Source organism: Rhinoderma darwinii, unplaced genomic scaffold (assembly GCF_050947455.1).
Source record: "Rhinoderma darwinii isolate aRhiDar2 unplaced genomic scaffold, aRhiDar2.hap1 Scaffold_4323, whole genome shotgun sequence".
In the NCBI taxonomy this organism is placed as follows: domain Eukaryota; kingdom Metazoa; phylum Chordata; class Amphibia; order Anura; family Rhinodermatidae; genus Rhinoderma; species Rhinoderma darwinii.
In genome coordinates this window covers 82,259-104,668 of record NW_027463832.1, presented here as the reverse complement: position 1 = coordinate 104,668, position 22,410 = coordinate 82,259, and the positions used below count along the sequence as shown (strand labels likewise).

Genomic DNA, 22,410 nt, shown 5'->3' with positions numbered 1-22,410 from the left:
AGCTTAGAATGGCCATTGACGTGAAATGCTTTAATCCATAGTCCTATTTAATCTATTGTGAAACAAAATCTAAACGACATAATAAAAATTCAACCGCACCCCGGATTCCCAGACAGTCTCCCACACTGGTACTAGCGAGGCCTTAAGCTGTGTAACTTCTGCGCTCTGACGAGAGCAGGCACATTCAGCTTAGAATGGCCATTGACATTAAATGCTTTAATCCATAGTCCTTTTTAATCGATTGTGACACAAAATCTAAACGACATAATAAAAAGTCAACCGCACCACGGATTCCCAGACAGTCTCCCACACTGGTACTAGCGAGGCCTTAAGCTGTGTAACTTCTGCGATCTGACGAGAGCAGGCACATTCAGCTTAGAATGGCCATTGACATTAAATGCTTTAATCCATAGTCCTTTTTAATCGATTGTGAAACAAAATCTAAACGACATAATAAAAAGTCAACCGCACCACGGATTCCCAGACAGTCTCCCACACTGGTACAAGCGAGGCCTTAAGCTGTGTAACTTCTGCGATCTGACGAGAGCAGGGACATTCAGCTTAGAATGGCCATTGACATTAAATGCTTTAATCCATAGTCCTTTTTAATCGATTGTGAAACAAAATCTAAACGACATAATAAAAATTAGACCGCACCACGGATTCCCAGACAGTCTCCCACACTGGTACTAGCGAGGCCTTAAGCTGTGTAACTTCTGCGATCTGACGAGAGCAGGCACATTCAGCTTAGAATGGCCATTGATGTTAAATGCTTTAATCCATAGTCCTATTTAATCTATTGTGAAACAAAATCTAAACGACATAATAAAAAGTCAACCGCACCACGGATTCCCAGACAGTCTCCCACACTGGTACTAGCGAGGCCTTAAGCTGTGTAACTTCTGCGATCTGACAAGAGCAGGCACATTCAGCTTAGAATGGCCATTGACATTAAATGCTTTAATCCATAGTCCTTTTTAATCGATTGTGAAACAAAATCTAAACGACATAATAAAAAGTCAACCGCACCACGGATTCCCAGACAGTCTCCCACACTGGTACTAGCGAGGCCTTAAGCTGTGTAACTTCTGCAATCTGACGAGAGCAGGCACATTCAGCTTAGAATGGCCATTGACATTAAATGCTTTAATCCATAGTCATTTTTAATCGATTGTGAAACAAAATCTAAACGACATAATAAAAAGTCAACCGAACCACGGATTCCCAGACAGTCTCCCACACTGGTACTAGCGAGGCCTTAAGCTGTGTAACTTCTGCGATCTGACGAGAGCAGGGACATTCAGCTTAGAATGGCCATTGACATTAAATGCTTTAATCCATAGTCCTTTTTAATCGATTGTGAAACAAAATCTAAACGACATAATAAAAATTCAACCGCACCACGGATTCCCAGACAGTCTCCCACACTGGTACTAGCGAAGCCTTAAGCTGTGTAACTTCTGCGATCTGACGAGAGCAGGCACATTCAGCTTAGAATGGCCATTGACGTTAAATGCTTTAATCCATAGTCCTATTTAATCTATTGTGAAACAAAATCTAAACGACATAATAAAAAGTCAACCGCACCACGGATTCCCAGACAGTCTCCCACACTGGTACTAGCGAGGCCTTAAGCTGTGTTACTTCTGAGATCTGACGAGAGCAGGCACATTCAGCTTAGAATGGCCATTGACATTAAATGCTTTAATCCATAGTCCTTTTTAATCGATTGTGAAACAAAATCTAAACGACATAATAAAAAGTCAACCGCACCACGGATTGCCAGACAGTCTCCCACACTGGTACTAGCGAGGCCTTAAGCTGTGTAACTTCTGCGATCTGACGAGAGCAGGCACATTCAGCTTAGAATGGCCATTGACATTAAATGCTTTAATCCATAGTCCTTTTTAATCGATTGTGAAAGAAAAGCTAAACGACATAATAAAAAATCAACCGCACCACGGATTCCCAGACAGTCTCCCACACTGGTACTAGCGAGGCCTTAAGCTGTGTAAGTTCTGCGATCGGACGAGAGCAGGGACATTCAGCTTAGAATGGCCATTGACACTAAATGCTTTAATCCATAGTCCTTTTTAATCGATTGTGAAACAAAATCTAAACGACATAATAAAAATTCCACCGCACCACGGATTCCCAGACAGTCTCCCACACTGGTACTAGCGAGGCGTTAAGCTGTGTAACTTCTGCGATCTAACGAGAGCAGGCACATTCAGCTTAGAATGGCCATTGACATTAAATGCTTTAATCCATAGTCCTTTTTAATCGATTGTGAAACAAAATCTAAACGACATAATAAAAAGTCAACCGCACCAAGGATTCCCAGACAGTCTCCCACACTGGTACTAGCAAGGCCTTAAACTTTGTAACTTCTGCAATCTGACGAGATCAGGCACATTCAGCTTAGAATGGCCATTGACATTAAAAGCCTTAATCCATAGTCCTATTTAATCTATTGTGAAACAAAATCTAAACAACATAATAAAAAGTCAACCGCACCACGGATTCCCAGACAGTCTCCCACACTGGTACTAGCGAGGCCTTAAGCTGTGTAACTTCTGCGATCTGACGAGAGCAGGGACATTCAGCTTAGAATGGCCATTGACATTAAATGCTTTAATCCATAGTCCTTTTTTATCGATTGTGAAACAAAATCTAAACGACATAATAAAAATTCAACCACACCACGGATTCCCAGACAGTCTCCCACACTGGTACTAGCGAGGCCTTAAGCTGTGTAACTTCTGCGATCTGACGAGCAGGCACATTCAGCTTAGAATGGCCATTGACGATAAATGCTTTAATCCATAGTCCTATTTAATCTATTGTGAAACAAAATCTAAACGACATAATAAAAAGTCAACCACACCACGGATTCACAGACAGTCTCCCACACTGGTACTAGCGAGGCGTTAAGCTGTGTAACTTCTGCGATCTACGAGAGCAGGCACATTCAGCTTAGAATGGCCATTTACGTTAAATGCTTTAATCCATAGTCCTTTTAATCAATTGTGAAACAAAAGCTAAACGACATAATAAAAAGTCAACCGCTCCACGGATTCCCAGACAGTCTCCCACACTGGTACTAGCGAGGCCTTAATCTGAGTACTTCTGCGATCTGACGAGAGCAGGCACATTCAGCTTAGAATGGCCATTGACATTAAATGCTTTAATCCATAGTCCTTTTTAATCGATTGTGAAACAAAATCTAAACGACATAATAAAAAGTCAACCGCACCACGGATTCCCAGACAGTCTCCCACACTGGTACTAGCGAGGCCTTAAGCTGTGTAACTTCTGCGATCTGACGAGAGCAGGGACATTCAGCTTAGAATGGCCATTGACATTAAATGCGTTAATCCATAGTCCTTTTTAATCGATTGTGAAACAAAATCTAAACGACATAATAAAAAGTCAACCGCACCACGGATTCCAAGACAGTCTCCCACACTGGTACTAGCGAGGCCTTAAGCTGTGTAACTTCTGCGATCTGACGAGAGCAGGCACATTCAGCTTAGAATGGCCATTGACATTAAATGCTTTAATCCATAGTCCTTTTTAATCGATTGTGAAACAAAATCTAAACGACATAATAAAAAGTCAACCGCTCCACGGATTCCCAGACAGTCTCCCACACTGGTACTAGCGAGGCCTTAAGCTGAGTAACTTCTGCGATCTGACGAGAGCAGGCACATTCAGCTTAGAATGGCCATTGACATTAAATGCTTTAATCCATAGTCCTTTTTAATCGATTGTGAAACAAAATCTAAACGACATAATAAAAAGTCAACCGCACGACGGATTCCCAGACAGTCTCCCACACTGGTACTAGCGAGGCCTTAAGCTGTGTAACTTCTGCGATCTGACGAGAGCAGGGACATTCAGCTTAGAATGGCCATTGACATTAAATGCTTTAATCCATAGTCCTTTTTAATCGATTGTGAAACAAAATCTAAACGACATAATAAAAATTCAACCGCACCACGGATTCCCAGACAGTCTCCCACACTGGTACTAGCGAGGCCTTAAGCTGTGTAACTTCTGCGATCTGACGAGAGCAGGCACATTCAGCTTAGAATGGCCATTGACATTAAATGCATTAATCCATAGTCCTTTTTAATCGATTGTGAAACAAAATCTAAACGACATAATAAAAAGTCAACCGCACGACGGATTCCCAGACAGTCTCCCACACTGGTACTAGCGAGGCCTTAAGCTGTGTAACTTCTGCGATCTGACGAGAGCAGGGACATTCAGCTTAGAATGGCCATTGACATTAAATGCTTTAATCCATAGTCCTTTTTAATCGATTGTGAAACAAAATCTAAACGACATAATAAAAATTCAACCGCACCACGGATTCCCAGACAGTCTCCCACACTGGTACTAGCGAGGCCTTAAGCTGTGTAACTTCTGCGATCTGACGAGAGCAGGCACATTCAGCTTAGAATGGCCATTGACATTAAATGCGTTAATCCATAGTCCTTTTTAATCGATTGTGAAACAAAATCTAAACGACATAATAAAAAGTCAACCGCACCACGGATTCCAAGACAGTCTCCCACACTGGTACTAGCGAGGCCTTAAGCTGTGTAACTTCTGCGATCTGACGAGAGCAGGGACATTCAGCTTAGAATGGCCATTGACATTAAATGCTTTAATCCATAGTCCTTTTTAATCGATTGTGAAACAAAATCTAAACGACATAATAAAAATTCAACCGCACCATGGATTCCCAGACAGTCTCCCACACTGGTACTAGCGAGGCCTTAAGCTGTGTAACTTCTGCGATCTGACGAGAGCAGGGACATTCAGCTTAGAATGGCCATTGACATTAAATGCTTTAATCCATGGTCCTTTTTAATCGATTGTGAAACAAAATCTAAACGACATAATAAAAATTCAACCGCACCATGGATTCCCAGACAGTCTCCCACACTGGTACTAGCGAGGCCTTAAGCTGTGTAACTTCTGCGTTCTGACGAGAGCAGGCACATTCAGCTTAGAATGGCCATTGACGTTAAATGCTTTAATCCATAGTCCTATTTAATCTATTGTGAAACAAAATCTAAACGACAAAATAAAAAGTTAACCGCACCACGGATTCCCAGCCAGTCTCCCACACTGGTACTAGCGAGGCCTTAAGCTGTGTAACTTCTGCGATCTGACGAGAGCAGGCACATTCAGCTTAGAATGGCCATTGACATTAAATGCGTTAATCCATAGTCCTTTTTAATCGATTGTGAAACAAAATCTAAACATAATAAAAAGTCAACCGCACCACGGATTCCCAGACAGTCTCCCACACTGGTACTAGCGAGGCCTTACGCTGCGTAACTTCTGCGATCTGACGAGAGAAGGGACATTCAGCTTAGAATGGCCATTGACATTAAATGCTTTAATCCATAGTCCTTTTTAATCGATTGTGAAACAAAATCTAAACGACATAATAAAAATTCAACCGCACCACGGATTCCCAGACAGTCTCCCACACTGGTACTAGCGAGGCCTTAAGCTGTGTAACTTCTGCGATCTGACGAGAGCAGGGACATTCAGCTTAGAATGGCCATTGACATTAAATGCTTTAATCCATAGTCCTTTTTAATCGATTGTGAAACAAAATCTAAACGACATAATAAAAATTCAACCGCACCATGGATTCCCAGACAGTCTCCCACACTGGTACTAGCGAGGCCTTAAGCTGTGTAACTTCTGCGTTCTGACGAGAGCAGGCACATTCAGCTTAGAATGGCCATTGACGTTAAATGCTTTAATCCATAGTCCTATTTAATCTATTGTGAAACAAAATCTAAACGACATAATAAAAACTCAACCGCACCACGGATTCCCAGACAGTCTCCGACACTGGTACTAGCGAGGCGTTAAGCTGTGTAACTTCTGCGATCTAACGAGGGCAGGCAAATTCAGCTTAGAATGGCCATTGACATTAAAAGCCTTAATCCAAAGTCCTATTTAATCTATTGTGAAACAAAATCTAAACAACATAATAAAAAGTCAACCGCACCACGGATCCCCAGACAGTCTCCCACACTGGTACTAGCGAGGCCTTAAGCTGTGTAACTTCTGTGTTCTGACGAGAGCAGGCACATTCAGCTTAGAATGGCCATTGACATTAAATGCTTTAATCCATAGTCCTTTTTAATCGATTGTGAAACAAAATCTAAACGACATAATAAAAAGTCAACCGCACCACGGATTCCCAAATAGTCTCCCACACTGGTAATAGCGAGGCGTTAAGCTGTGTAACTTCTGCGATCTAACGAGAGGAGGCACATTCAGCTTAGAATGGCCATTGACATTAAATGCTTTAATCCATAGTCCTTTTTAATTGATTGTGAAACAAAATCTAAACGACATAATAAAAAGTCAACCGCACCACAGATTCCCAGACAGTCTCCCACACTGGTACTAGCGAGGCCTTAAGCTGTGTAACTTCTGCGATCTGACGAGAGCAGGCACATTCAGCTTAGAATGGCCATTGACATTAAATGTGTTAATCCATAGTCCTTTTTAATAGATTGTGAAACAAAATCTAAACGACATAATAAAAAGTCAACCGCACCACGGATTCCAAGACAGTCTCCCACACTGGTACTAGCGAGGCCTTAAGCTGTGTAACTTCTGCGATCTGACGAGAGCAGGCACATTCAGCTTAGAATGGCCATTGACGTTAAATGCTTTAATCCATAGTCCTATTTAATCTATTGTGAAACAAAATCTAAACGACATAATAAAAAGTCAACCGCACCACGGATTCCCAGACAGTCTCCCACACTGGTACTAGCGAGGCCTTAAGCTGTGTAACTTCTACGATCTGACGAGAGCAGGCACATTCAGCTTAGAATGGCCATTGACTTTAAAAGCCTTAATCCATAGTCCTATTTAATCTATTGTGAAACAAAATCTAAACAACATAATAAAATGTCAACCACACCACAGATTCCCAGAGAGTCTCCCACACTGGTTCAAGCGAGGCCTTAAGTTGTGTAACTTCTGCGATCTGACGAGAGCAGGCACATTTAACTTTATAATGGCCATTGACGTTAAATGCTTTAATCCATAGTCCTATTTAATCTATTGTGAAACAAAATCTAAACGACATAATAAAAATTCAACCGCACCACGGATTCCCAGACAGTCTCCCACACTGGTACTAGCGAGGCCTTAAGCTGTGTAACTTCTGCGATCTGACGAGAGCAGGGACATTCAGCTTAGAATGGCCATTGACATTAAATGCTTTAATCCATAGTCCTTTTTAATCGATTGTGAAACAAAATTTAAACGACATAATAAAAATTCAACCGCACCACGGATTCCCAGACACTCGCCCACACTGGTACTAGCGAGGCCTTAAGCTGTGTAACTTCAGCGTTCTGACGAGAGCAGGCACATTCAGCTTAGAATGGCCATTGACGTTAAATGCTTTAATCCATAGTCCTTTTTAATCAATTGTGAAACAAAATCTAAACGACATAATAAAAGTCAACCGCACCACGGATTCCCAGACAGTCTCCCACACAGGTACTGGTGAGGCCTTAAGCTGTGTAACTTCTGCGATCTGACGAGAGCAGGCACATTCAGCTTAGAATGGCCATTGACGTTAAATGCTTTAATCCATAGTCCTATTTAATCTATTGTGAAACAAAATCTAAACGACATAATAAAAAGTCAACCGCACCACGGATTCCCAGACAGTCTCCCACACTGGTACTAGCGAGGCGTTAAGCTGTGTAACTTCTGCGATCTAACGAGAGAAGGCAAATTCAGCTTAGAATGGCCATTGACATTAAAAGCCTTAATCCAAAGTCCTATTTAATCTATTGTGAAACAAAATCTAAACAACATAATAAAAAGTCAACCGCACCACGGATTCCCAGACTGTCTCCCACACTGGTACTAGCGAGGCCTTAAGCTGTGTAACTTCTGCGTTCTGACGAGAGCAGGCACATTCAGCTTAGAATTGCAATTGACGTTAAATGCTTTAATCCATAGTCCTATTTAATCTATTGTGAAACAAAATCTAAACGACATAATAAAAAGTCAACCGCACCACGGATTCCCAGACAGTCTCCCACACTGGTACTAGCGAGGCCTTAAGCTGTGTAAATTCTGCAATCTGACGAGAGCAGGTACATTCAGCTTAGAATGGCCATTGACATTGAATGCTTTAATCCATAGTCCTTTTTAATCGATTGTGAAACAAAATCTAAACGACATAATAAAAAGTCAACCGCACCACGGATTCCCAGACAGTCTCCCACACTGGTACTAGCGAGGCCTTAAGCTGTGTAACTTCTGCGATCTGACGAGAGCAGGCACATTCAGCTTAGAATAGCCATTGACATTAAATGCTTTAATCCATAGTCCTTTTTAATCGATTGTGAAACAAAATCTAAACGACATAATAAAAAGTCAACAGCACCACGGATTCCCAGACAGTCTCCCACACTGGTACTAGCGAGGCGTTAAGCTGTGTAACTTCTGCGATCTAACGAGAGCAGGCACATTCAGCTTAGAATGGCCATTAACATTAAATGCTTTAATCCATAGTCCTTTTTAATCGATTGTGAAACAAAATCTAAACGACATAATAAAAAGGCAACCGCACCACGGATTCCCAGACAGTCTCCCACACTGGTACTAGCGAGGCCTTAAGCTGTGTAACTTCTGCGATCTGACGAGAGGAGGCACATTCAGCTTAGAATGGCCATTGACATTAAATGCGTTAATCCATAGTCCTTTTTAATCGATTGTGAAACAAAATCTAAACGACATAATAAAAAGTCAACCGCACCACGGATTCCCAGACAGTCTCCCACACTGGTACTAGCGAGGCGTTAAGCTGTGTAACTTCTGCGATCTAACGAGAGCAGGCACATTCAGCTTAGAATGGCCATTGACATTAAATGCTTTAATCCATAGTCCTTTTTAATCGATTGTGAAACAAAATCTAAACGACATAATAAAAAGTCAACCGCACCACGGATTCCCAGACAGTCTCCCACACTGGTACTAGCGAGGCCTTAAGCTGCGTAACTTCTGCGATCTGACGAGAGCAGGCACATTCAGCTTAGAATGGCCATTGACTTTAAATGCTTTAATCCATAGTCCTTTTTAATCGATTGTGAAACAAAATCTAAACGACATAATAAAAAGTCAACCGCACCACGGATTCCCAGACAGTCTCCCACACTGGTACTAGCGAGGCCTTAAGCTGTGTAACTTCTGCGATCTGACGAGAGCAGGGACATTCAGCTTAGAATGGCCATTGACATTAAATGCTTTAATCCATAGTCCTTTTTAATCGATTGTGAAACAAAATCTAAACGACATAATAAAAATTCAACCGCACCACGGATTCCCAGACAGTCTCCCACACTGGTACTAGCGAGGCCTTAAGCTGTGTAACTTCTGCGCTCTGACGAGAGCAGGTACATTCAGCTCAGAATGGCCATTGACTTTAAAAGCCTTAATCCATAGTCCTATTTAATCTATTGTGAAACAAAATCTAAACAACATAATAAAAAGTCAACCGCACCACAGATTCCCAGAGAGTCTCCCACACTGGTACTAGCGAGGCCTTAAGCTGTGTAACTTCTGCGATCTGACGAGAGCAGGCACATTCAGCTTAGAATGGCCATTGACATTAAATGCTATAATCCATAGTCCTTTTTAATCGATTGTGAAACAAAATCTAAACGACATAATAAAAAGTCAACCGCACCACGGATTCCCAGACAGTCTCCCACACTGGTACTAGCGAGGCCTTAAGCTGTGTAACTTCTGCGATCTGACGAGAGGAGGGACATTCAGCTTAGAAAGGCCATTGACATTATATGCTTTAATCCATAGTCCTTTTTAATCGATTGTGAAACAAAATCTAAACGACATAATAAAAAGTCAACCGCACCACGTATTCCCAGACAGTCTCCCACACTGGTACTAGCGAGGCCTTAAGCTGTGTAACTTCTGCGATCTGACGAGAGCAGGCACATTCAGCTTAGAATGGCCATTGACATTAAATGGTTTAATCCATAGTCCTTTTTAATCGATTGTGAAACAAAATCTAAACGACATAATAAAAAGTCAACCGCACCACGGATTCCCAGACAGTCTCCCACACTGGTACTAGCGAGGCCTTAAGCTGTGTAACTTCTGCGATCTGACGAGAGCAGGCACATTCAGCTTAGAATGGCCATTGACATTAAATGCTTTAATCCATAGTCCTTTTTAATCGATTGTGAAACAAAATCTAAACGACATAATAAAAAGTCAACCGCACCACGGATTCCCAGACAGTCTCCCACACTGGTACTAGCGAGGCCTTAAGCTGTGTAACTTCTGCGATCTGACGAGAGCAGGGACATTCAGCTTAGAATGGCCATTGACATTAAATGCTTTAATCCATAGTCCTTTTTAATCGATTGTGAAACAAAATCTAAACGACATAATAAAAAGTTAACCGCACCACGGATTCCCAGACAGTCTCCCACACTGGTACTAGCGAGGCCTTAAGCTGTGTAACTTCTGCGATCTGACGAGAGCAGGCACATTCAACTTAGAATGGCCATTGACGGTAAATGCTTTAATCCATAGTCCTATTTAATCTATTGTGAAACAAAATCTAAACGACATAATAAAAAGTCAACCGCACCACGGATTCCCAGACAGTCTCCCACACTGGTACTAGCGAGGCCTTAAGCTGTGTAACTTCTGCGATCTGACGAGAGCAGGCACATTCAGCTTAGAATGGCCATTGACATTAAATGCTTTAATCCATAGTCCTTTTTAATCGATTGTGAAACAAAATCTAAACGACATAATAAAAAGTCAACCGCACCACGGATTCCCAGACAGTCTCCCACACTGGTACTAGCGAGGCCTTAAGCTGTGTAACTTCTGCTATCTGACGAGAGCAGGGACATTCAGCTTAGAATGGCCATTGACATTAAATGCTTTAATCCATAGTCCTTTTTAATCGATTGTGAAACAAAATCTAAACGACATAATAAAAATTCAACCGCACCACGGATTCCCAGACAGTCTCCCACAATGGTACTAGCGAGGCCTTAAGCTGTGTAACTTCTGCGATCTGACAAGAGCAGGCACATTCAGCTTAGAATGGCCATTGACATTAAATGCTTTAATCCATAGTCCTTTTTAATCGATTGTGAAACAAAATCTAAACGACATAATAAAAAGTCAAACGCACCACGGATTCCTAGACAGTCTCCCACACTGGTACTAGCTAGGCCTTAAGCTGTGTAACTTCTGCGATCTGACGAGAGCAGGCACATTCAGCTTAGAATGGCCATTGACATTAAATGCTTTAATCCATAGTCCTTTTTAATCGATTGTGATACAAAATCTAAACGACATAATAAAAAAGTCAACCGCTCCACGGATTCCCAGACAGTCTCCCACACTGGTACTAGCGAGGCCTTAAGCTGAGTAACTTCTGCGATCTGACGAGAGCAGGCACATTCAGCTTAGAATGGCCATTGACATTAAATGCTTTAATCCATAGTCCTTTTTAATCGATTGTGAAACAAAATCTAAACGACATAATAAAAAGTCAACCGCACCACGGATTCCCAGACAGTCTCCCACACTGGTACTAGCGAGGCCTTAAGCTGTGTAACTTCTGCGATCTGACGAGAGCAGGGACATTCAGCTTAGAATGGCCATTGACATTATATGCTTTAATCCATAGTCCTTTTTAATCGATTGTGAAACAAAATCTAAACGACATAATAAAAATTCAACCGCACCACGGATTCCCAGACAGCCTCCCACAATGGTACTAGCGAGGCCCTAAGCTGTGTAACTTCTGCGATCTGACGAGAGCAGGCACATTCAGCTTAGAATAGCCATTGACTTTAAATGTTTTAATCCATAGTCCTATTTAATCTATTGTGAAACAAAATCTAAACGACATAATAAAAAGTCAACCGCACCACGGATTCCCAGACAGTCTCCCACACTGGTACTAGCGAGGCGTTAAGCTGTGTAACTTCTGCGATCTAACGAGAGCAGGCACATTCAGCTTAGAATGGCCATCGACATTAAATGCTTTAATCTATAGTCCTTTTTAATCGATTGTGAAACAAAATCTAAACGACATAATAAAAAGTCAACCGCACCACGGATTCCCAGACAGTCTCCCACACTGGTACTAGCGAGGCCTTAAGCTGTGTAACTTCTGCGATCTGACGAGAGCAGGCACATTCAGCTTAGAATGGCCATTGACTTTAAAAGCTTTAATCCATAGTCCTATTTAATCTATTGTGAAACAAAATCTAAACAACATAATAAAAAGGCAACCGCACCACAGATTCCCAGAGAGTCTCCCACACTGGTACTAGCGAGGCCTTAAGCTGTGTAACTTCTGCGATCTGACGAGAGCAGGCACATTCAGCTTAGAATGGCCATTGACGTTAAATGCTTTAATCCATAGTCCTATTTAATCTATTGTGAAACAAAATCTAAACGACATAATAAAAATTCAACCGCACCACGGATTCCCAGACAGTCTCCCACACTGGTACTAGCGAGGCCTTAAGCTGTGTAACTTCTGCGATCTGACGAGAGCAGGGACATTCAGCTTAGAATGGCCATTGACATTAAATGCTTTAATCCATAGTCCTTTTTAATCGATTGTGAAACAAAATCTAAACGACATAATAAAAATTCAACCGCACCACGGATTCCCAGACACTCTCCCACACTGGTACTAGCGAGGCCTTAAGCTGTGTAACTTCTGCGTTCTGACGAGAGCAGGCACAATCAGCTTAGAATGGCCATTGACGTTAAATGCTTTAATCCATAGTCCTTTTTAATCGATTGTGAAACAAAATCTAAACGATATAATAAAAAGTCTCCCACACTGGTACTAGCGAGGTTTTAAGCTGTGTAACTTCTGCGATCTGACGAGAGCAGGGACATTCAGCTTAGAATGGCCATTGACATTAAATGCTTTAATCCATAGTCCTTTTTAATCGATTGTGAAACAAAATCTAAACGACATAATAAAAATTCAACCGCTCCACGGATTCCCAGACAGTCTCCCACACTGGTACTAGCGAGGCCTTAGGCTGTGTAACTACTGCGATATGACGAGAGCAGGCATTTTCAGCTTAGAATGGCCATTGACATTAAAAGCCTTAATCCATAGTCCTATTTAATCTATTGTGAAACATAATCTAAACAACATAATAAAAAGCCAACCGCACCACGGATTCCCAGACAGTCTCCCACACTGGTACTAGCGAGGCCTTAAGCTGTGTAACTTCTGCGATCTGACGAGAGCAGGCACATTCAGCTTAGAATGGCCATTGACATCAAATGCTTTAATCCATAGTCCTATTTAATCTATTGTGAAACAAAATCTAAACGACATAATAAAAAGTCAACCGCACCAATGATTCCCAGACAGTCTCCCACACTCGTACTAGCGAGGCCTTAAGCTGTGTAACTTCTGCGATCTGACGAGAGCAGGCACATTCAGCTTAGAATGGCCATTGACATTAAATGCTTTAATCCATAGTCCTTTTTAATCGATTGTGAAACAAAATCTAAACGACATAATAAAAAGTCAACCGCACCACGAATTCCCAGACAGTCTCCCACACTGGTACTAGCGAGGCCTTAAGCTGTGTAACTTCTGCGATCTGACGAGGGCAGGCACATTCAGCTTAGAATGGCCATTGACATTAAATGCTTTAATCCATAGTCCTTTTTAATCGATTGTGAAACAAAATCTAAACGACATAATAAAAATTCAACCGCACCACGGATTCCCAGACAGTCTCCCACACTGGTACTAGCGAGGCCTTAAGCTGTGTAACTTCTGCGATCTGACGAGAGCAGGCACATTCAGCTTAGAATGGCCATCGACATTAAACGCTTTAATCCATAGTCCTTTTTAATCGATTGTGAAACAAAATCTAAGCGACATAATAAAAAGTCAACCGCACCACGGATTCCCAGACAGTCTCCCACACTGGTACTAGCGAGGTTTTAAGCTGAGTAACTTCTGCAATCTGACGAGAGCAGGCACATTCAGCTTAGAATGGCCATTAACATTAAATGCTTTAATCCATAGTCCTTTTTAATCGATTGTGAAACAAAATCTAAACGACATAATAAAAAGTCAACCGCACCACGGATTCCCAGACAGTCTCCCACACTGGTACTAGCGAGGCCTTAAGCTGTGTAACTTCTGCAATCTGACGAGAGCAGGCACATTCAGCTGAGAATCGCCATTGACATTAAAAGCCTTAATCCATAGTCCTATTTAATCTATTGTGAAACAAAATCTAAACAACATAATAAGAAGTCAACCGCACCACGGATTCCCAGACAGTCTCCCACACTGGTACTAGCGAGGCCTTAAGCTGTATAACTTCTGCGATCTGACGAGAGCAGGGACATTCAGCTTAGAATGGCCATTGACATTAAATGCTTTAAGCCATAGTCCTTTTTAATCGATTGTGAAACAAAATCTAAACGACATAATAAAAATTCAACCGCACCACGGATTCCCAGACAGTCTCCCACACTGGTACTAGCGAGGCCTTAAGCTGTGTAACTTCTGCGATCTGACGAGAGCAGGCACATTCAGCTTAGAATGGCCATTGACGTTAAATTCTTTAATCCATAGTCCTATTTAATCTATTGTGAAACAAAATCTAAACGACATAATAAAAAGTCAACCGCACCACGGATTCCCAGACAGTCTCCCACATTGGTACTAGCGAGGCGTTAAGCTGTGTAAGTTCTGCGATCTAACAAGAGCAGGCACATTCAGCTTAGAATGGCCATTGACATTAAATGCTTTAATCCATAGTCCTTTTTAATCGATTGTGAAACAAAATCTAAACGACATAATAAAAAGTCAACCGCACCACGGATTCCCAGACAGTCTCCCACACTGGTACTAGCGAAGCCTTAAGCTGTGTAACTTCTGCGATCTGACGAGAGCAGGGACATTCAGCTTAGAATGGCCATTGACATTAAATGCTTTAATCCATAGTCCTTTTAATCGATTGTGAAACAAAATCTAAACGACATAATAAAAAGTCAACCACACCACGGATTCCCAGACAGTCTCCCACACTGGTACTAGCGAGGCCTTAAGCTTTGTAACTTCTGCGATCTGACGAGAGCAGGCACATTCAGCTTAGAATGGCCATTGACGTTAAATGCTTTAATCCATAGTCCTATTTAATCTATTGTGAAACAAAATCTAAACGACATAATAAAAAGGCCACCGCACCACGGATTCCCAGACAGTCTCCCACACTGGTACTAGCGAGGCCTTAAGCTGTGTAACTTCTGCGATCTGACGAGAGCAGGCACATTCAGCTTAGAATGGCCGTTGACATTAAAAGCCTTAATCCATAGTCCTATTTAATCTATTGTGAAACAAAATCTAAACAACATAATAAAAAGTCAACCGCACCACGGATTCCCAGAGTGTCTCCCACACTGGTACTAGCGAGGCCTTTAGCTGTGTAACTTCTGCGATTTGACTAGAGCAGGGAAATTCAGCTTAGAATGGCCATTGACGTTAAATGCTTTAATCCATAGTCCTATTTAATCTATTGTGAAACAAAATCTAAACGACATAATAAAAAGTCAACCGCACCACGGATTCCCAGACAGTCTCCCACACTGGTACTAGCGAGGTTTTAAGCTGTGTAACTTCTGCGATCTGACGAGAGCAGGGACATTCAGCTTAGAATGGCCATTGACATTAAATGCTTTAATCCATAGTACTTTTTAATCGATTGTGAAACAAAATCTAAACGACATAATAAAAATTCAACCGCTCCACGGATTCCCAGACAGTCTCCCACACTGGTACTAGCGAGGCCTTAAGCTGTGTAACTTCTGCGATCTGACGAGAGCAGGCACATTCAGCTTAGAATGGCCATTGACATTAAATGCTTTAATCCATAGTCCTTTTTAATCGATTGTGAAACAAAATCTAAACGACATAATAAAAAGGCAACCGCACCACGGATTCCCAGACAGTCTCCCACACTGGTACTAGCAAGGCCTTAAGCTGTGTAACTTCTGCGATCTGACGAGAGCAGGCACATTCAGCTTAGAATGGCCATTAACGTTAAATGCTTTAATCCATAGTTCTATTTAATCTATTGTGAAACAAAATCTAAACGACATAATAAAAAGTCAACCGCACCACGGATTCCCAGACAGTCTCCCACACTGGTACTAGCGAGGCCTTAAGCTGTGTAACTTCTGCGATCTGACGAGAGCAGGAACATTCAGCTTAGAATAGCCATCGACATTAAACGCTTTAATCCATAGTCCTTTTTAATCGATTGTGAAACAAAATCTAAACGACATAATAAAAAGTCAACTGCACCACGGATTCCCAGACAGTCTCCCACACTGGTACTAGCGAGGTTTTAAGCTGTGTAACTTCTGCAATCTGACGAGAGCAGGGACATTCAGCTTAGAATGGCCATTGACATTAAATGCTTTAATCCATAGTCCTTTTTAATCGATTGTGAATCAAAATATAAACGACATAATAAAAATTCAACCGCTCCACGGATTCACAGACAGTCTCCCACACTGGTACTAGCGAGGCCTTAAGTTGTGTAACTTATATGATCTGACGAGAGGAGGGACATTTAGCTTAGAATGGCCATTGACATTAAATGCTTTAATCCATAGTCCTTTTTAATCGATTGTGAAACAAAATCTAAACGACATAATAAAAATTCAACCGCACCACGGATTCCCAGACAGTCTCCCACACTGGTACTAGCGAGGCCTTAAGCTGTGTAACTTCTGCGTTCTGACGAGAGCAGGCACATTCAGCTTAGAATGGCCATTGACGTTAAATTCTTTAATCCATAGTCCTATTTAATCTATTGTGAAACAAAATCTAAACGACATAATAAAAAGTCAACCGCACCACGGATTCCCAGACAGTCTCCCACACTGGTACTAGCGAGGCCTTAAGCTGTGTAACTTCTGCGATCTGACGAGAGCAGGCACATTCAGCTTAGAATGGCGATTGACATTAAATGCGTTAATCCATAGTCCTTTTTAATCGATTGTGAAACAAAATCTAAACGACATAATAAAAAGTCAACCGCACCACGGATTCCCAGACAGTCTCCCACACTGGTACTAGCGAGGCCTTAAGCTGTGTAACTTCTGCGATCTGACGAGAGCAGGCACATTCAGCTTAGAATGGCCATTGACATTAAATGCTTTAATCCATAGTCCTTTTTAATCGATTGTGAAACAAAATCTAAACGACATAATAAAAAGTCAACCGCTCCACGGATTCCCAGACAGTCTCCCACACTGGTACTAGCGAGGTTTTAAGCTGTGTAACTTCTGCGATCTGACGAGAGCAGGGACATTCAGCTTAGAATGGCCATTGACATTAAATGCTTTAATTCATAGTCCTTTTTAATCGATTGTGAAACAAAATCTAAACAACATAAAAAAAGCTCAACCGCACCACGGATTCCCAGACAGTCTCCCACACTGGTACTAGTGAGGCCTTAAGCTGTGTAACTTCTGCGATCTGACGAGAGCAGGGACATTCAGCTTAGAATGGCCATTGACATTAAATGCTTTAATCCATAGTCCTTTTTAATCGATTGTGAAACAAAATCTAAACGACATAATAAAAATTCAACCGCACCATCGATTCCCAGACAGTCTCCCACACTGGTACTAGCGAGGCCTTAAGCTGTGTAACTTCTGCGATCTGACGAGAGCAGGCACATTCAGCTTAGAATGGCCATTGACGTTAAATGCTTTAATCCATAGTCCTATTTAATCTATTGTGAAACAAAATCTAAACGACATAATAAAAAGTCAACCGCACCACGGATTCCCAGACAGTCTCCCACATTGGTACTAGCGAGGCGTTAAGCTGTGTAAGTTCTGCGATCTAACAAGAGCAGGCACATTCAGCTTAGAATGGCCATTGACATTAAATGCTTTAATCCATAGTCCTTTTTAATCGATTGTGAAACAAAATCTAAACGACATAATAAAAATTCAACCACACCACGTATTCCCAGACAGTCTCCCACACAGGTACTAGCGAGGCCTTAAGCTGTGTAACTTCTGCGATCTGACAAGAGCAGGCACATTCAGCTTAGAATGGCGATTGACATTAAATGCTTTAATCCATAGTCCTTTTTAATCGATTGTGAAACAAAATCTAAACGACATAATAAAACGTCAACCGCACCATGGATTCCCAGACAGTCTCCCACACTGGTACTAGCGAGGCCTTAAGCTGTGTAACTTATGCGATCTGACGAGAGCAGGGACATTCAGCTTAGAATGGCCATTGACATTAAATGCTTTAATCCATAGTCCTTTTTAATCGATTGTGAAACAAAATCTAAACGACATAATAAAAATTCAACCACACCACGTATTCCCAGACAGTCTCCCACACAGGTACTAGCGAGGCCTTAAGCTGTGTAACTTCTGCGATCTGACGAGAGCAGGCACATTCAGCTTAGAATGGCAATTGACATTAAATGCTTTAATCCATAGTCCTTTTTAATCGATTGTGAAACAAAATCTAAACGACATAATAAAACGTCAACCGCACCATGGATTCCCAGACAGTCTCCCACACTGGTACTAGCGAGGTTTTAAGCTGTGTAACTTCTGCGATCTGACGAGAGCAGGGACGTTCAGCTTAGAATGGCCATTGACATTAAATGCTTTAATCCATAGTCCTTTTTAATCGATTGTGAAACAAAATCTAAACGACATAATAAAAATTCAACCGCACCACGGATTCCCAGACAGTCTCCCACACTGGTACCAGCGAGGCCTTAAGCTGTGTAACTTCTGCGATCTGACGAGAGCAGGTACATTCAGCTTAGAATGGCCATTGACGTTTAATGCTTTAATCCATAGTCCTATTTAATCTATTGTGAAACAAAATCTAAACGACATAATAAAAAGTCAACCGCACCACGGATTCCCAGACAGTCTCCCACACTGGTACTAGCAAGGCGTTAAGCTGTGTAACTTCTGCGATCTAACGAGAGCAGGCACATTCAGCTTAGAATAGCCATTGACATTAAATGCTTTAATCCATAGTCCTTTTTAATCGATTGTTAAACAAAATCTAAACGACATAATAAAAAGTCAACCGCACCACGGATTCCCAGACAGTCTCCCACACTGGTACTAGCGAGGCTTTAAGCTGTGTAACTTCTGCGATCTGACGAGAGCAGGCACATTCAGCTTAGAATGGCCATTGACATTAGAAGCCTTAATCCATAGTCCTATTTAATCTATTGTGAAACAAAATCTAAACAACATAATAAAAAGTCAACCGCTCCGCGGATTCCCAGGGAGCCTCCCACACTGGTACTAGTGAGGCCTTAAGCTGTGTAACTTCTGTGTTCTGACGAGAGCAGGCACATTCAGCTTAGAATGGCCATTGACATTAAATGCGTTAATCCATAGTCCTTTTTAATCGATTGTGAAACAAAATCTAAACGACATAATAAAAAGTCAACCGCACCACGGATTCCCAGACAGTCTCCCACACTGGTACTAGCGAGGCCTTAAGCTGTGTAACTTCTGCGATCTGACGAGAGCAGGCACATTCAGCTTAGAATGGCCATTGACATTAAATGCTTTAATCCATAGTCCTTTTTAATCGATTGTGAAACAAAATCTAAACGACATAATAAAAAGTCTACCGCTCCACGGATTCCCAGACAGTCTCCCACACTGGTACTAGCGAGGTTTTAAGCTGTGTAACTTCTGCGATCTGACGAGAGCAGGGACATTCAGCTTAGAATGGCCATTGACATTAAATGCTTTAATTCATAGTCCTTTTTAATCGATTGTGAAACAAAATCTAAACGACATAAAAAAAGCTCAACCGCACCACGGATTCCCAGACAGTCTCCCACACTGGTACTAGTGAGGCCTTAAAGAGGCTCTGTCACCAGATTTTGCAGCCCCTATCTGCTAATGCAGCAGATAGGCGCTGCAATGTAGATTACAGTAACGTTTTTATTTTTAAAAAACGAGCATTTTTGGCCAAGTTATGACCATTTTCGTATTTATGCAAATGAGGCTTGCAAAAGTACAACTGGGCGTGTTGAAAAGTAAAAGTACAACTGGGCGTGTATTATGTGCGTACATCGGGGTGTGTTTACTACTTTTACTAGCTGGGCGTTGTGTATAGAAGTGTCATCCACTTCTCTTCACAACGCCCAGCTTCTGGCAGTGCAGCACTGTGACGTCACTCACAGGTCCTGCATCGTGTCGGCACCAGAGGCTACACTTGATTCTGCAGCAGCATCAGCATTTGCAGGTAAGTAGCTACATCGACTTACCTGCAAACGCCGATGCTGCTGCAGAATCATCTGTAGCCTCTGGTGCCGACACGATGCAGGACCTGTGAGTGACGTCACAGTGCTGCACTGCCAGAAGCTGGGCGTTGTGAAGAGAAGTGGATGACACTTCTATACACAACGCCCAGCTAGTAAAAGTAGTAAACACACCCCGATGTACGCACATAATACACGCCCAGTTGTACTTTTACTTTTCAACACGCCCAGTTGTACTTTTGCAAGCCTCATTTGCATAAATACGAAAATGGTCATAACTTGGCCAAAAATGCTCGTTTTTAAAAAATAAAAACGTTACTGTAATCTACATAGCAGCGCCTATCTGCTGCAATAGCAGATAGGGGTTGCAAAATCTGGTGACAGAGCCTCTTTAAGCTGTGTAACTTCTGCGATCTGACGAGAGCAGGGACATTCAGCTTAGAATGGCCATTGACATTAAATGCTTTAATCCATAGTCCTTTTTAATCGATTGTGAAACAAAATCTAAACGACATAATAAAAATTCAACCGCACCATGGATTCCCAGACAGTCTCCCACACTGGTACTAGCGAGGCCTTAAGCTGTGTAACTTCTGCGATCTGACGAGAGCAGGCACATTCAGCTTAGAATGGCCATTGACATTAAATGCTTTAATCCATAGTCCTTTTTAATCGATTGTGAAACAAAATCTAAACGACATAATAAAAATTCAACCGCACCATGGATTCCCAGACAGTCTCCCACACTGGTACTAGCGAGGCCTTAAGCTGTGTAACTTCTGCGATCTGACGAGAGCAGGCACATTCAGCTTAGAATGGCCATTGACGTTAAATGCTTTAATCCATAGTCCTATTTAATCTATTGTGAAACAAAATCTAAACGACATAATAAAAAGTCAACCGCACCACGGATTCCCAGACAGTCTCCCACATTGGTACTAGCGAGGCGTTAAGCTGTGTAAGTTCTGCGATCTAACAAGAGCAGGCACATTCAGCTTAGAATGGCCATTGACATTAAATGCTTTAATCCATAGTCCTTTTTAATCGATTGTGAAACAAAATCTAAACGACATAATAAAAAGTCAACCGCACCACGGATTCCCAGACAGTCTCCCACACTGGTACTAGCGAGGCCTTAAGCTGTGTAACTTCTGCGAACTGACGAGAGCAGGCACATTCAGCTTAGAATGGCCATTGACATTAAATGCTTTAATCCATAGTCCTTTTTAATCGATTGTGAAACAAAATCTAAACGACATAATAAAAAGTCAACCGCACCACGGATTCCCAGACAGTCTCCCACACTGGTACTAGCGAGGCCTTAAGCTGTGTAACTTCTGCGATCTGACGAGAGCAAGGACATTCAGCTTAGAATGGCCATTGACATTAAATGCCTTAATCCATAGTCCTTTTTAATCGATTGTGAAACAAAATCTAAACGACATAATAAAAATTCAACCACACCACGTATTCCCAGACAGTCTCCCACACAGGTACTAGCGAGGCCTTAAGCTGTGTAACTTCTGCGATCTGACGAGAGCAGGCACATTCAGCTTAGAATGGCGATTGACATTAAATGTTTTAATCCATAGTCCTTTTTAATCGATTGTGAAACAAAATCTAAACAACTTAATAAAACGTCAACCGCACCATGGATTCCCAGACAGTCTCCCACACTGGTACTAGCGAGGCCTTAAGCTGTGTAACTTCTGCGATCTGACGAGAGCAGGGACATTCAGCTTAGAATGGCCATTGACATTAAATGCTTTAATCCATAGTCCTTTTTAATCGATTGTGAAACAAAATCTAAACGACATAATAAAAATTCAACCACACCACGTATTCCCAGACAGTCTCCCACACAGGTACTAGCGAGGCCTTAAGCTGTGTAACTTCTGCGATCTGACGAGAGCAGGCACATTCAGCTTAGAATGGCGATTGACATTAAATGCTTTAATCCATAGTCCTTTTTAATCGATTGTGAAACAAAATCTAA

At 41.8% G+C, this 22,410-nt stretch overlaps 92 pseudogenes; all 92 read right to left on the bottom strand.

The window, feature by feature from the left end:
- Positions 1–87: 87 nt before the first annotated feature.
- Positions 88–206, bottom strand: LOC142712755 (5S ribosomal RNA; annotated as a pseudogene).
- Positions 207–273: 67 nt separating this feature from the next.
- LOC142712925 (5S ribosomal RNA) lies at positions 274–392 on the bottom strand (annotated as a pseudogene).
- Positions 393–459: 67 nt separating this feature from the next.
- On the bottom strand, positions 460–578 carry LOC142712671 (5S ribosomal RNA; annotated as a pseudogene).
- Positions 579–645: 67 nt separating this feature from the next.
- Positions 646–764, bottom strand: LOC142712853 (5S ribosomal RNA; annotated as a pseudogene).
- Positions 765–831: 67 nt separating this feature from the next.
- LOC142712686 (5S ribosomal RNA) lies at positions 832–950 on the bottom strand (annotated as a pseudogene).
- Positions 951–1,017: 67 nt separating this feature from the next.
- On the bottom strand, positions 1,018–1,136 carry LOC142712655 (5S ribosomal RNA; annotated as a pseudogene).
- Positions 1,137–1,203: 67 nt separating this feature from the next.
- On the bottom strand, positions 1,204–1,322 carry LOC142712748 (5S ribosomal RNA; annotated as a pseudogene).
- A 67-nt stretch (positions 1,323–1,389) lies between these two features.
- Positions 1,390–1,508, bottom strand: LOC142712744 (5S ribosomal RNA; annotated as a pseudogene).
- Positions 1,509–1,575: 67 nt separating this feature from the next.
- On the bottom strand, positions 1,576–1,694 carry LOC142712752 (5S ribosomal RNA; annotated as a pseudogene).
- Positions 1,695–1,761: 67 nt separating this feature from the next.
- On the bottom strand, positions 1,762–1,880 carry LOC142712756 (5S ribosomal RNA; annotated as a pseudogene).
- A 67-nt stretch (positions 1,881–1,947) lies between these two features.
- Positions 1,948–2,066, bottom strand: LOC142712750 (5S ribosomal RNA; annotated as a pseudogene).
- Positions 2,067–2,505: 439 nt separating this feature from the next.
- LOC142712601 (5S ribosomal RNA) lies at positions 2,506–2,624 on the bottom strand (annotated as a pseudogene).
- Positions 2,625–3,244: 620 nt separating this feature from the next.
- On the bottom strand, positions 3,245–3,363 carry LOC142712600 (5S ribosomal RNA; annotated as a pseudogene).
- Positions 3,364–3,430: 67 nt separating this feature from the next.
- Positions 3,431–3,549, bottom strand: LOC142712641 (5S ribosomal RNA; annotated as a pseudogene).
- A 67-nt stretch (positions 3,550–3,616) lies between these two features.
- Positions 3,617–3,735, bottom strand: LOC142712700 (5S ribosomal RNA; annotated as a pseudogene).
- A 67-nt stretch (positions 3,736–3,802) lies between these two features.
- On the bottom strand, positions 3,803–3,921 carry LOC142712782 (5S ribosomal RNA; annotated as a pseudogene).
- Positions 3,922–3,988: 67 nt separating this feature from the next.
- Positions 3,989–4,107, bottom strand: LOC142712665 (5S ribosomal RNA; annotated as a pseudogene).
- Positions 4,108–4,174: 67 nt separating this feature from the next.
- Positions 4,175–4,293, bottom strand: LOC142712781 (5S ribosomal RNA; annotated as a pseudogene).
- A 67-nt stretch (positions 4,294–4,360) lies between these two features.
- On the bottom strand, positions 4,361–4,479 carry LOC142712664 (5S ribosomal RNA; annotated as a pseudogene).
- A 67-nt stretch (positions 4,480–4,546) lies between these two features.
- Positions 4,547–4,665, bottom strand: LOC142712692 (5S ribosomal RNA; annotated as a pseudogene).
- A 67-nt stretch (positions 4,666–4,732) lies between these two features.
- On the bottom strand, positions 4,733–4,851 carry LOC142712840 (5S ribosomal RNA; annotated as a pseudogene).
- A 67-nt stretch (positions 4,852–4,918) lies between these two features.
- On the bottom strand, positions 4,919–5,037 carry LOC142712763 (5S ribosomal RNA; annotated as a pseudogene).
- Positions 5,038–5,104: 67 nt separating this feature from the next.
- On the bottom strand, positions 5,105–5,223 carry LOC142712720 (5S ribosomal RNA; annotated as a pseudogene).
- Positions 5,224–5,287: 64 nt separating this feature from the next.
- On the bottom strand, positions 5,288–5,406 carry LOC142712899 (5S ribosomal RNA; annotated as a pseudogene).
- Positions 5,407–5,473: 67 nt separating this feature from the next.
- On the bottom strand, positions 5,474–5,592 carry LOC142712716 (5S ribosomal RNA; annotated as a pseudogene).
- A 67-nt stretch (positions 5,593–5,659) lies between these two features.
- On the bottom strand, positions 5,660–5,778 carry LOC142712762 (5S ribosomal RNA; annotated as a pseudogene).
- Positions 5,779–6,031: 253 nt separating this feature from the next.
- LOC142712792 (5S ribosomal RNA) lies at positions 6,032–6,150 on the bottom strand (annotated as a pseudogene).
- Positions 6,151–6,403: 253 nt separating this feature from the next.
- LOC142712612 (5S ribosomal RNA) lies at positions 6,404–6,522 on the bottom strand (annotated as a pseudogene).
- Positions 6,523–6,589: 67 nt separating this feature from the next.
- On the bottom strand, positions 6,590–6,708 carry LOC142712640 (5S ribosomal RNA; annotated as a pseudogene).
- Positions 6,709–6,775: 67 nt separating this feature from the next.
- LOC142712649 (5S ribosomal RNA) lies at positions 6,776–6,894 on the bottom strand (annotated as a pseudogene).
- A 254-nt stretch (positions 6,895–7,148) lies between these two features.
- On the bottom strand, positions 7,149–7,267 carry LOC142712714 (5S ribosomal RNA; annotated as a pseudogene).
- Positions 7,268–7,519: 252 nt separating this feature from the next.
- Positions 7,520–7,638, bottom strand: LOC142712650 (5S ribosomal RNA; annotated as a pseudogene).
- Positions 7,639–7,891: 253 nt separating this feature from the next.
- Positions 7,892–8,010, bottom strand: LOC142712653 (5S ribosomal RNA; annotated as a pseudogene).
- A 67-nt stretch (positions 8,011–8,077) lies between these two features.
- LOC142712689 (5S ribosomal RNA) lies at positions 8,078–8,196 on the bottom strand (annotated as a pseudogene).
- Positions 8,197–8,263: 67 nt separating this feature from the next.
- LOC142712616 (5S ribosomal RNA) lies at positions 8,264–8,382 on the bottom strand (annotated as a pseudogene).
- A 67-nt stretch (positions 8,383–8,449) lies between these two features.
- Positions 8,450–8,568, bottom strand: LOC142712722 (5S ribosomal RNA; annotated as a pseudogene).
- Positions 8,569–8,635: 67 nt separating this feature from the next.
- On the bottom strand, positions 8,636–8,754 carry LOC142712861 (5S ribosomal RNA; annotated as a pseudogene).
- A 67-nt stretch (positions 8,755–8,821) lies between these two features.
- Positions 8,822–8,940, bottom strand: LOC142712794 (5S ribosomal RNA; annotated as a pseudogene).
- A 67-nt stretch (positions 8,941–9,007) lies between these two features.
- On the bottom strand, positions 9,008–9,126 carry LOC142712845 (5S ribosomal RNA; annotated as a pseudogene).
- Positions 9,127–9,193: 67 nt separating this feature from the next.
- On the bottom strand, positions 9,194–9,312 carry LOC142712963 (5S ribosomal RNA; annotated as a pseudogene).
- Positions 9,313–9,379: 67 nt separating this feature from the next.
- On the bottom strand, positions 9,380–9,498 carry LOC142712677 (5S ribosomal RNA; annotated as a pseudogene).
- A 67-nt stretch (positions 9,499–9,565) lies between these two features.
- Positions 9,566–9,684, bottom strand: LOC142712614 (5S ribosomal RNA; annotated as a pseudogene).
- A 253-nt stretch (positions 9,685–9,937) lies between these two features.
- LOC142712606 (5S ribosomal RNA) lies at positions 9,938–10,056 on the bottom strand (annotated as a pseudogene).
- A 67-nt stretch (positions 10,057–10,123) lies between these two features.
- Positions 10,124–10,242, bottom strand: LOC142712913 (5S ribosomal RNA; annotated as a pseudogene).
- A 67-nt stretch (positions 10,243–10,309) lies between these two features.
- LOC142712962 (5S ribosomal RNA) lies at positions 10,310–10,428 on the bottom strand (annotated as a pseudogene).
- Positions 10,429–10,495: 67 nt separating this feature from the next.
- Positions 10,496–10,614, bottom strand: LOC142712728 (5S ribosomal RNA; annotated as a pseudogene).
- A 67-nt stretch (positions 10,615–10,681) lies between these two features.
- Positions 10,682–10,800, bottom strand: LOC142712900 (5S ribosomal RNA; annotated as a pseudogene).
- Positions 10,801–10,867: 67 nt separating this feature from the next.
- Positions 10,868–10,986, bottom strand: LOC142712739 (5S ribosomal RNA; annotated as a pseudogene).
- Positions 10,987–11,053: 67 nt separating this feature from the next.
- Positions 11,054–11,172, bottom strand: LOC142712820 (5S ribosomal RNA; annotated as a pseudogene).
- Positions 11,173–11,239: 67 nt separating this feature from the next.
- Positions 11,240–11,358, bottom strand: LOC142712850 (5S ribosomal RNA; annotated as a pseudogene).
- Positions 11,359–11,426: 68 nt separating this feature from the next.
- LOC142712699 (5S ribosomal RNA) lies at positions 11,427–11,545 on the bottom strand (annotated as a pseudogene).
- Positions 11,546–11,612: 67 nt separating this feature from the next.
- Positions 11,613–11,731, bottom strand: LOC142712961 (5S ribosomal RNA; annotated as a pseudogene).
- Positions 11,732–11,798: 67 nt separating this feature from the next.
- LOC142712885 (5S ribosomal RNA) lies at positions 11,799–11,917 on the bottom strand (annotated as a pseudogene).
- Positions 11,918–11,984: 67 nt separating this feature from the next.
- LOC142712831 (5S ribosomal RNA) lies at positions 11,985–12,103 on the bottom strand (annotated as a pseudogene).
- A 67-nt stretch (positions 12,104–12,170) lies between these two features.
- Positions 12,171–12,289, bottom strand: LOC142712888 (5S ribosomal RNA; annotated as a pseudogene).
- Positions 12,290–12,356: 67 nt separating this feature from the next.
- LOC142712698 (5S ribosomal RNA) lies at positions 12,357–12,475 on the bottom strand (annotated as a pseudogene).
- Positions 12,476–12,542: 67 nt separating this feature from the next.
- LOC142712713 (5S ribosomal RNA) lies at positions 12,543–12,661 on the bottom strand (annotated as a pseudogene).
- A 67-nt stretch (positions 12,662–12,728) lies between these two features.
- On the bottom strand, positions 12,729–12,847 carry LOC142712860 (5S ribosomal RNA; annotated as a pseudogene).
- A 412-nt stretch (positions 12,848–13,259) lies between these two features.
- LOC142712954 (5S ribosomal RNA) lies at positions 13,260–13,378 on the bottom strand (annotated as a pseudogene).
- A 67-nt stretch (positions 13,379–13,445) lies between these two features.
- Positions 13,446–13,564, bottom strand: LOC142712891 (5S ribosomal RNA; annotated as a pseudogene).
- Positions 13,565–13,631: 67 nt separating this feature from the next.
- Positions 13,632–13,750, bottom strand: LOC142712645 (5S ribosomal RNA; annotated as a pseudogene).
- A 67-nt stretch (positions 13,751–13,817) lies between these two features.
- Positions 13,818–13,936, bottom strand: LOC142712719 (5S ribosomal RNA; annotated as a pseudogene).
- Positions 13,937–14,189: 253 nt separating this feature from the next.
- On the bottom strand, positions 14,190–14,308 carry LOC142712799 (5S ribosomal RNA; annotated as a pseudogene).
- Positions 14,309–14,375: 67 nt separating this feature from the next.
- LOC142712955 (5S ribosomal RNA) lies at positions 14,376–14,494 on the bottom strand (annotated as a pseudogene).
- A 67-nt stretch (positions 14,495–14,561) lies between these two features.
- On the bottom strand, positions 14,562–14,680 carry LOC142712663 (5S ribosomal RNA; annotated as a pseudogene).
- A 253-nt stretch (positions 14,681–14,933) lies between these two features.
- LOC142712651 (5S ribosomal RNA) lies at positions 14,934–15,052 on the bottom strand (annotated as a pseudogene).
- Positions 15,053–15,118: 66 nt separating this feature from the next.
- LOC142712761 (5S ribosomal RNA) lies at positions 15,119–15,237 on the bottom strand (annotated as a pseudogene).
- Positions 15,238–15,304: 67 nt separating this feature from the next.
- On the bottom strand, positions 15,305–15,423 carry LOC142712683 (5S ribosomal RNA; annotated as a pseudogene).
- Positions 15,424–15,676: 253 nt separating this feature from the next.
- LOC142712817 (5S ribosomal RNA) lies at positions 15,677–15,795 on the bottom strand (annotated as a pseudogene).
- A 67-nt stretch (positions 15,796–15,862) lies between these two features.
- Positions 15,863–15,981, bottom strand: LOC142712770 (5S ribosomal RNA; annotated as a pseudogene).
- Positions 15,982–16,048: 67 nt separating this feature from the next.
- On the bottom strand, positions 16,049–16,167 carry LOC142712754 (5S ribosomal RNA; annotated as a pseudogene).
- Positions 16,168–16,234: 67 nt separating this feature from the next.
- LOC142712644 (5S ribosomal RNA) lies at positions 16,235–16,353 on the bottom strand (annotated as a pseudogene).
- A 439-nt stretch (positions 16,354–16,792) lies between these two features.
- On the bottom strand, positions 16,793–16,911 carry LOC142712626 (5S ribosomal RNA; annotated as a pseudogene).
- A 67-nt stretch (positions 16,912–16,978) lies between these two features.
- LOC142712599 (5S ribosomal RNA) lies at positions 16,979–17,097 on the bottom strand (annotated as a pseudogene).
- Positions 17,098–17,164: 67 nt separating this feature from the next.
- Positions 17,165–17,283, bottom strand: LOC142712876 (5S ribosomal RNA; annotated as a pseudogene).
- A 67-nt stretch (positions 17,284–17,350) lies between these two features.
- Positions 17,351–17,469, bottom strand: LOC142712893 (5S ribosomal RNA; annotated as a pseudogene).
- Positions 17,470–17,536: 67 nt separating this feature from the next.
- On the bottom strand, positions 17,537–17,655 carry LOC142712737 (5S ribosomal RNA; annotated as a pseudogene).
- A 67-nt stretch (positions 17,656–17,722) lies between these two features.
- On the bottom strand, positions 17,723–17,841 carry LOC142712842 (5S ribosomal RNA; annotated as a pseudogene).
- Positions 17,842–18,094: 253 nt separating this feature from the next.
- On the bottom strand, positions 18,095–18,213 carry LOC142712783 (5S ribosomal RNA; annotated as a pseudogene).
- Positions 18,214–18,466: 253 nt separating this feature from the next.
- LOC142712702 (5S ribosomal RNA) lies at positions 18,467–18,585 on the bottom strand (annotated as a pseudogene).
- Positions 18,586–18,838: 253 nt separating this feature from the next.
- Positions 18,839–18,957, bottom strand: LOC142712706 (5S ribosomal RNA; annotated as a pseudogene).
- Positions 18,958–19,024: 67 nt separating this feature from the next.
- On the bottom strand, positions 19,025–19,143 carry LOC142712916 (5S ribosomal RNA; annotated as a pseudogene).
- A 67-nt stretch (positions 19,144–19,210) lies between these two features.
- LOC142712717 (5S ribosomal RNA) lies at positions 19,211–19,329 on the bottom strand (annotated as a pseudogene).
- Positions 19,330–19,396: 67 nt separating this feature from the next.
- Positions 19,397–19,515, bottom strand: LOC142712837 (5S ribosomal RNA; annotated as a pseudogene).
- A 67-nt stretch (positions 19,516–19,582) lies between these two features.
- On the bottom strand, positions 19,583–19,701 carry LOC142712864 (5S ribosomal RNA; annotated as a pseudogene).
- Positions 19,702–20,936: 1,235 nt separating this feature from the next.
- LOC142712806 (5S ribosomal RNA) lies at positions 20,937–21,055 on the bottom strand (annotated as a pseudogene).
- A 67-nt stretch (positions 21,056–21,122) lies between these two features.
- Positions 21,123–21,241, bottom strand: LOC142712805 (5S ribosomal RNA; annotated as a pseudogene).
- Positions 21,242–21,494: 253 nt separating this feature from the next.
- On the bottom strand, positions 21,495–21,613 carry LOC142712673 (5S ribosomal RNA; annotated as a pseudogene).
- A 67-nt stretch (positions 21,614–21,680) lies between these two features.
- Positions 21,681–21,799, bottom strand: LOC142712648 (5S ribosomal RNA; annotated as a pseudogene).
- Positions 21,800–21,866: 67 nt separating this feature from the next.
- On the bottom strand, positions 21,867–21,985 carry LOC142712637 (5S ribosomal RNA; annotated as a pseudogene).
- A 67-nt stretch (positions 21,986–22,052) lies between these two features.
- On the bottom strand, positions 22,053–22,171 carry LOC142712791 (5S ribosomal RNA; annotated as a pseudogene).
- Positions 22,172–22,238: 67 nt separating this feature from the next.
- LOC142712636 (5S ribosomal RNA) lies at positions 22,239–22,357 on the bottom strand (annotated as a pseudogene).
- Positions 22,358–22,410: the final 53 nt, after the last annotated feature.